Below are 6,557 nucleotides of genomic sequence, written 5' to 3' on the forward strand. Positions count from 1 at the left end.
GTGTCAAATAGTGAAATGATCTCTTAGCCTAAAGAACAGTCTAAAAGTATAGGAGGAAAAGTTCATTGCCAAATGGAGATAGCTTGGCCATTTCTTGTGTAGGAATCTCTAAATTAGATCAAGGGATTATATCAAATCTACTTTGCATACCAGGTTTTAAATACAATTTGTTGTCAGTATCAAAACTGACTAGGGAGCTAAACTGCTGCATGCTATTCTTTCCTGACTTTTGCCTCATGCAGGACCTTCACACGGGAAGGTGAAGGAAACTGGTAGGCTGAAAGGAGATCTATACTATTGCCCTCACAGTGATAGAGATAGGATTCAAGCCTCAGCAGCACTGTGTGTGACCAATGAAGAAGAGCTATGGCACAGAAGACTTGGGCACATTCCACATAAGGTTCTACAGCAAATGCATATAATAAAGTGTAATAGGTTGCATAGACATAATGTCTGTCCTATTTGTACCTTGGCAAAACAGACAAGGTTTCCTTTTCCACCAAGTACTAGTAGAGCTTTAAAATATTTGATTTGATACATGGTGATGTATGGGGTCCCTGTAGAACCCCTACCTATGATGGGAATAGATTTTTTCTCACTTTAGTAGATGACTATAGTAGAATGGTTTGGATATTTCTGCTCAAGCTTAAAAGTGATGTACCTACTGTAATAAAAGACTTCACGACTCTTGTGAAGACTCAGTTTAACCGTGCAATCAAGGTATTCAGGACACACAATGGAGCAGAGTTCTTTAATTCATATTGTGCAGATATGTTTAAGAATGCAGGTGTGGTCCATCAAAGTTCCTGTGTCTACACACCCCAGCAGAATAGAGTGGTAGAAAGGAAACACAGGCAGATTCTTAAGGTTGCAAGAGCAGTCAAGTTTCAGGGAAGCATTCCACTGAAATTCTGGGGTTTTTGTGTGCAGAATGCAGTATATTTGATCAATAGAATTTCATCCACAACACTAGCAGGAAAATCACCTTTTGAAATGTTCTATGTTCGACCACCTAAGCTACAACATCTCAGAGTTCTGGGTAGCATCTGCTATGCTACTGCCACTGATAGAGGTGACAAATTTGGAGCTAGAGCAGATGCAGCAGTGCATATGGGATATTCATCCACTCAAAAGGGTTATAGGCTATATAGTCTCACTAACAAACATTTGTTTTGTAAGCAAGGATATAACTTTCAAGGGATACATTTTTCCTTTCAAAACCACAGCTTCCAAATGCAGGAGGACCACTGCTGAGCAGTTTATTGATACAGATGATGCCTTCATCATTGATCCTACTCCTGAGGTTTCAGAGAGTGCTCTTGATTTAGCAGTAGCACCTCCACCTTCTCCTGAGGCTTCCTCAGCTCCTAGTCCTGCTGCCCTATCTTCTGAAGACCTGACACAACCTCACCTTACATCACCTCATGCAGCAGTAATGCCATATCCAACTATGGCTTCTTTGCATGATTTGCAAGAAGAGGGGCTAAGACAGTCTACTTGGACTTCCAAGACACCTGGATGGCTCAATGATTTTGTTCATGGAATGCCAAAAGCTGGCCCTTCTACTGCCTTGAGTTCCAGTTATCCAATGTTTGCCTACATGTCCTATGCCTCATTATCTTCCCCTTACTTCAAGGCTCTTTGCTCTTTATCTGTTGTTACAGAACCAACTTCCTACGTTGATGCCCTTCGAGATCCCAAGGGGATTGCGGCCATGGATGTAGAGTTACAAGCCCTACAGGACAACCACCTGGGAGTTAGTTCCCTTGCCACCTGACAAGAGAGCTATAGGGTGTAAATGGGTGTTTAAGGTGAAATATAATGCCCAAGGTGAGATGGAAAGGTATAAATATCGCTTAGTGGCCAAAGGTTACACACAACAAGAGGGTCTTGATTATTAAGAGACCTTCTCCCCTGTGGTGAAAATGGTCACAGTGAGTACTGTCTAGTCCTTAGCAGCTATGCATGGATGGAATTTGCATCAAATGGATGTCTTCAATGCTTTTCTTCTAGGTGATTTGCTGGAAGAAGTGTATATGACTCCGCCTCTGGTCTTCTAGGTGTGGGGTAGCCTTCTAGAGTTTGCGGGCTTCAGAAATCCTTGTATGGGCTCAAGCAAGCCTCTAGGCAATGGAACTTGAAGCTCAGTGAGGCCCTTTCTTCCTTAGGTTTTGTGCAGAGCCATCATGATTATTCCCTCTTCAGTAAGAGGTCAAGTTCTGGTTTGGTCATCATCCTGATCTATGTGGATGATCTCTTGATCACTGGCTCATCTCCCCAATTAATTCAGGATGCCAAAGTTGTCCTCCAACATCACTTCAAGATCAAGGACCTGGGGAGATGAGATACTTCCTTGGTCTTGAAGTTGCAAGGAGCAGACATGGCATTTTGGTTTGTCAAAGGAATTTCACACTCCTTGCCACACTTGGACTTGCATGTTCTAAACCAGTCTGTACACCTCTAGACACAAGCCATAAGCTCACCAGTGCAGAGTATGATCAAGCCAATGCACATGGAGCTATAGATACTGATGAGTTACTTAATGATCCAAGTAGCTATTAGAGATTAGTTGGGAAGCTGCTATATCTTACCATGACAAGGCCAGATATTAGCTATGTTGTACAAAATTTAAGCCAGTTCATGCACAAGCCAAAGAAGTCACATTGTGAAGGAGCAATGAGAGTGGTAAGGTACCTAAAGAATGCACCAGGGCTGGGGATCCTGCTATCATCTCAGCCTTCTGACCAGCTCACAGTGTATTGTGATGCAGATTAGGCTACTTGCCCAATTACTAGAAGATCAGTGAGTAGGTTTATGATAAAACTAGGAGACTCTCTTATCTCCTGGAAGTCCAAGAAACACAATACAGTGTCCAGGAGCTCTTTAGAAGCTGAGTATAGAAGCATGGCCAATGCTATAGCAGAAGTAGCCTAGTTAACAGGGTTGTTCAAGGAATTGAATGTTCACTTGAAACTACCAGTAAAGCTATATTGTGATAGTAAAGCAGCTATTCAGATTGCTGAAAATCCCATCTACCATGAAAGAACAAAATATATCGAGATCGAATGCCATTTTGTTCGAGAAAAGATTTAGCAGGGCTTAATACAGACTGCACATGTTTCTACAAACCTGCAGATTGCAGATGTACTGACAAAAGGATTGGGGAAGGCACAACATGATTTCTTACTATCCAAGATAGGAGTGTACAACTTGTTCACACTACACAGCTTGAGGGGCAGTATTAAGGATATAGACACGGTTAAAGTAGTTAAGTAGTTGTAGAGTATAGGGTATTTATGTAAATAGTGGATTGGTTTGCTTCGGTGGTTAGTACAATATTAAAATAGTGTACTGTAGCTTTCTTCTTCAATTTCAATAGAACAGTTCCTCCTTCTTCTTCTCTCAACTTCTCTTCTCTATGCGACTGAGCTTAGCTCAAGCATTCCCATGGCTGTCTTCGACACATGCACTTTTCTCTTCGTCTTTGCTGCTACTTTCTTCTTCTTTGTGTTACATCTCGCATTTTCGTACGTTAAAGTTTCGTCTTCAGTTAATCGACGTAGACTCGGGAATGAGATTATCTTGAGGTTACACGCATTTATGCTATTTACAACAAGCGATAAGTAAGTGCCGTGAAGGATAAAGGATAAAAGAATCAAAAAAAATAAGTTTCGTTGAAGGTTGTCTATTTGGAATAAAATACGGTCCGTACTACAATACCCGGTATTTATGGACTAGTGCCATACAAAGTACTACATGACCATGATAGTAAGGTGTATAAGGTATGTTAAAAGTGAGTAGTATTTTAAGTAATTTGAGATAGTTCTTAATTATGTGGGTAATAGATTAATTATTGGATAATGGGAGATTGCCTAGTTAATTAAGGAATTATTGGGTGATTAATTAAAGAGTGGGATAAGATTTAACCACCCCCCTCCCCCAACGTGGCAAGCATTCCTTTCCGATTTAATGACTAGTAATAAAGGTTGCAAGGTGTCACACTTTAAGAAAGAAATGTAACACCAAGCTTAATTATGTGGGGCGTACCTAAAAGTAAGGATAACATTTATAATCTTTTAAGAAAGAATTTCAAGCAAAGTAACATTCTTTCTAAGAGTTTCAACCAAGCTTTCTTACATAGTAATGTTATTTCTTATCTCTTAAGAAAGGGTTTCAACAAAGATGATTTGCAATAGCAATGTTATTGCTTCGAGCATTTCATACGAATTGTTCCTTATTTCGATCTCGCCGTCACGTATTTGTCGCGATTAACGTGTGTTAGGATTGTCAAGAAAATCGACTCAGATATGTTAAGGCTATCCCTTCTTTCTTTTTGGCATAATCCATATGATACAAACGAAACGAGCAAATGCACAACTTCCATAAATGACACTATTCATAGGAATATTAGAGGTGCCTATGTTCTTGAATTCCCATGTATCTTATTATTACATCTTCTGTTCATGGGTCTCAAAAAATACGTAGTTGATAAAGTTTATCCGAAAAGTATATTGGTCTTATTAACATATTTTTATGCATTTCATTCATTTATACATGTACATTGACCCATGACCAGATGGCGTTAGATACACGTATATATATGTACTTATATGTATATGGGATATGGGAAAATGTTGCGGCGTTATATACGCACCACCACCTGATCAGCTGGTATATGTTGATGATTTTGCCCACAACGGCCGAGATGATATGATGGGATACCCTTAGAGGCCTGATAATATTATGCACACCTATACCTATGCATGACATGACATTTATACGCACGTGCATGACATTATAAATGTTACAGGATTTACAAAGTTATTTAGACTTACATGCGGAAATCTTTATTCCATGTTTCATCTATATCTTTTATGTATTGATTTTCAGGCATTACATACTCAGTACATTATTCGTACTAACGCCGTGTTTCCCGGGGCCTGCGTATGCCCGCAGGTACAGGTAGACGAGCTGACGGTCCCCCTTCTTAGGATCCTTGATCAGCGAGAGTTAGTGTTTGCTCTATTTGATCCGGAGCGCTTTTGACCTTGGTACGATATGTTTGTATGCATATATGGGTATGACGGGGCCTAGTCCCGTCCTTGTACAGTTGTATATTCTAATAGAGGTCTGTAGACAGTTATGTATAGTTGGATAGTATGTGGCCTTGTCGGCTTCCAATTTTGGGTATATTGTTGTCTATAGCATCCTTGTCGGCTCGCCCCACTGTATTCCGTATGTATATGTACATATGTCTTTTGGACAGGTTTTCCTCACGTACGTTATTCATGTTTACATCTTAGACGCATGACTAAGGGTGTTCGACAAGTAGGATTCGGGCACCCGTCGCGGCCCATCAATTTGGGTCGTGACAAAAGTAGTATCAGAGCAGTTCTGTCTTAGGGTTGTCTACAGACCGTGTCTAGTAAAGTCTTGTTTATGGGTGTTTTGTGCACCACACTTATAAACAGGGGGCTACAGGACATATAGGATGTATCCTCCCTTCTTATCTTAGATCGTGCGATATAAAAATTTATGTTCCAAACGATATGCTATTTTTCAGCGATGCCTCCAAAGACTACAACTACCCAAAAGGAAAAGTCTGTGGCTGGTGAGACTAGTAGTTGAGCGCCACGAGTTACCAAGGCTCGGGGAGAGTCTCATAGTGAGATTCCATCTCAGACTTCACATACCCTGCCCTCTCCGGAAGAGCTCTGAGGGGCACCAGCTCCAACACCCGCCCCTGTACGTTCAGCCCCTCAACCAGATGCACCAGGTCAAGAGATGAGAGATGCTATTCAGCTGTTAACTCGATTAGAAGCCGCACATGCTCGGCATCAAGAAGTAGGTATTGGTCATGTAGATAGGTCCGTCAGTGTGAGGGTTCGTGATTTCATTAATTTGGACCCTCCGGTATTCACTGGGGCAGATCCAAATGAGGACCCTCAGGTATTTATCGATAGAATGCAGAGGACTTTGAGGGTAATGAAGGCCATTGTGACTGAGTCAGTTGATCTAGCTTCCTATAGACTCTAAGACGTTGCAGTTAATTGGTACGAGTCTTGGAAATTGTCCAGAGGTGAGGATGCCCCTACAGCAGTATGGCAGGAGTTTACAGAAGCTTTTCTTCGTCATTATCTGCCACCAGAGCTTAGACGGGCCAGAGTTAATAGGTTTTTGACCCTTCGTCAGGATAACATGAGTGTTCGGGAGTACAGTCTTCAGTTTGATTCGTTGGCTAGGTATGCTCCCACTATTGTATCTAAGATGGAGGATCGAGTTCACCGGTTCGTGATGGGGTTAGATCCGCACTTGCTTAATGATGTTCGGTCAAAAATGCATAAATTTTCTCGCCGTTGCCTCACATTATAGTACTTTTAATCGTCATTTGAATATTAGTTATATTATATTGTGCTTAATATTATATTTTAATTGTGTAGGAACAAAGGGGTGTGAAGATGAAAAGATTTGGATCAAAATTGAATATAACGCGAAAGAAAATAGAAAGAAAAAAATATTAAAGAAGAAGACAAGGGGGGACACCCTTTGGTCTCCTC

The sequence above is a fragment of the Nicotiana attenuata genome, chromosome 12 (assembly GCF_001879085.1).
Source record: "Nicotiana attenuata strain UT chromosome 12, NIATTr2, whole genome shotgun sequence".
Taxonomy (NCBI): domain Eukaryota; kingdom Viridiplantae; phylum Streptophyta; class Magnoliopsida; order Solanales; family Solanaceae; genus Nicotiana; species Nicotiana attenuata.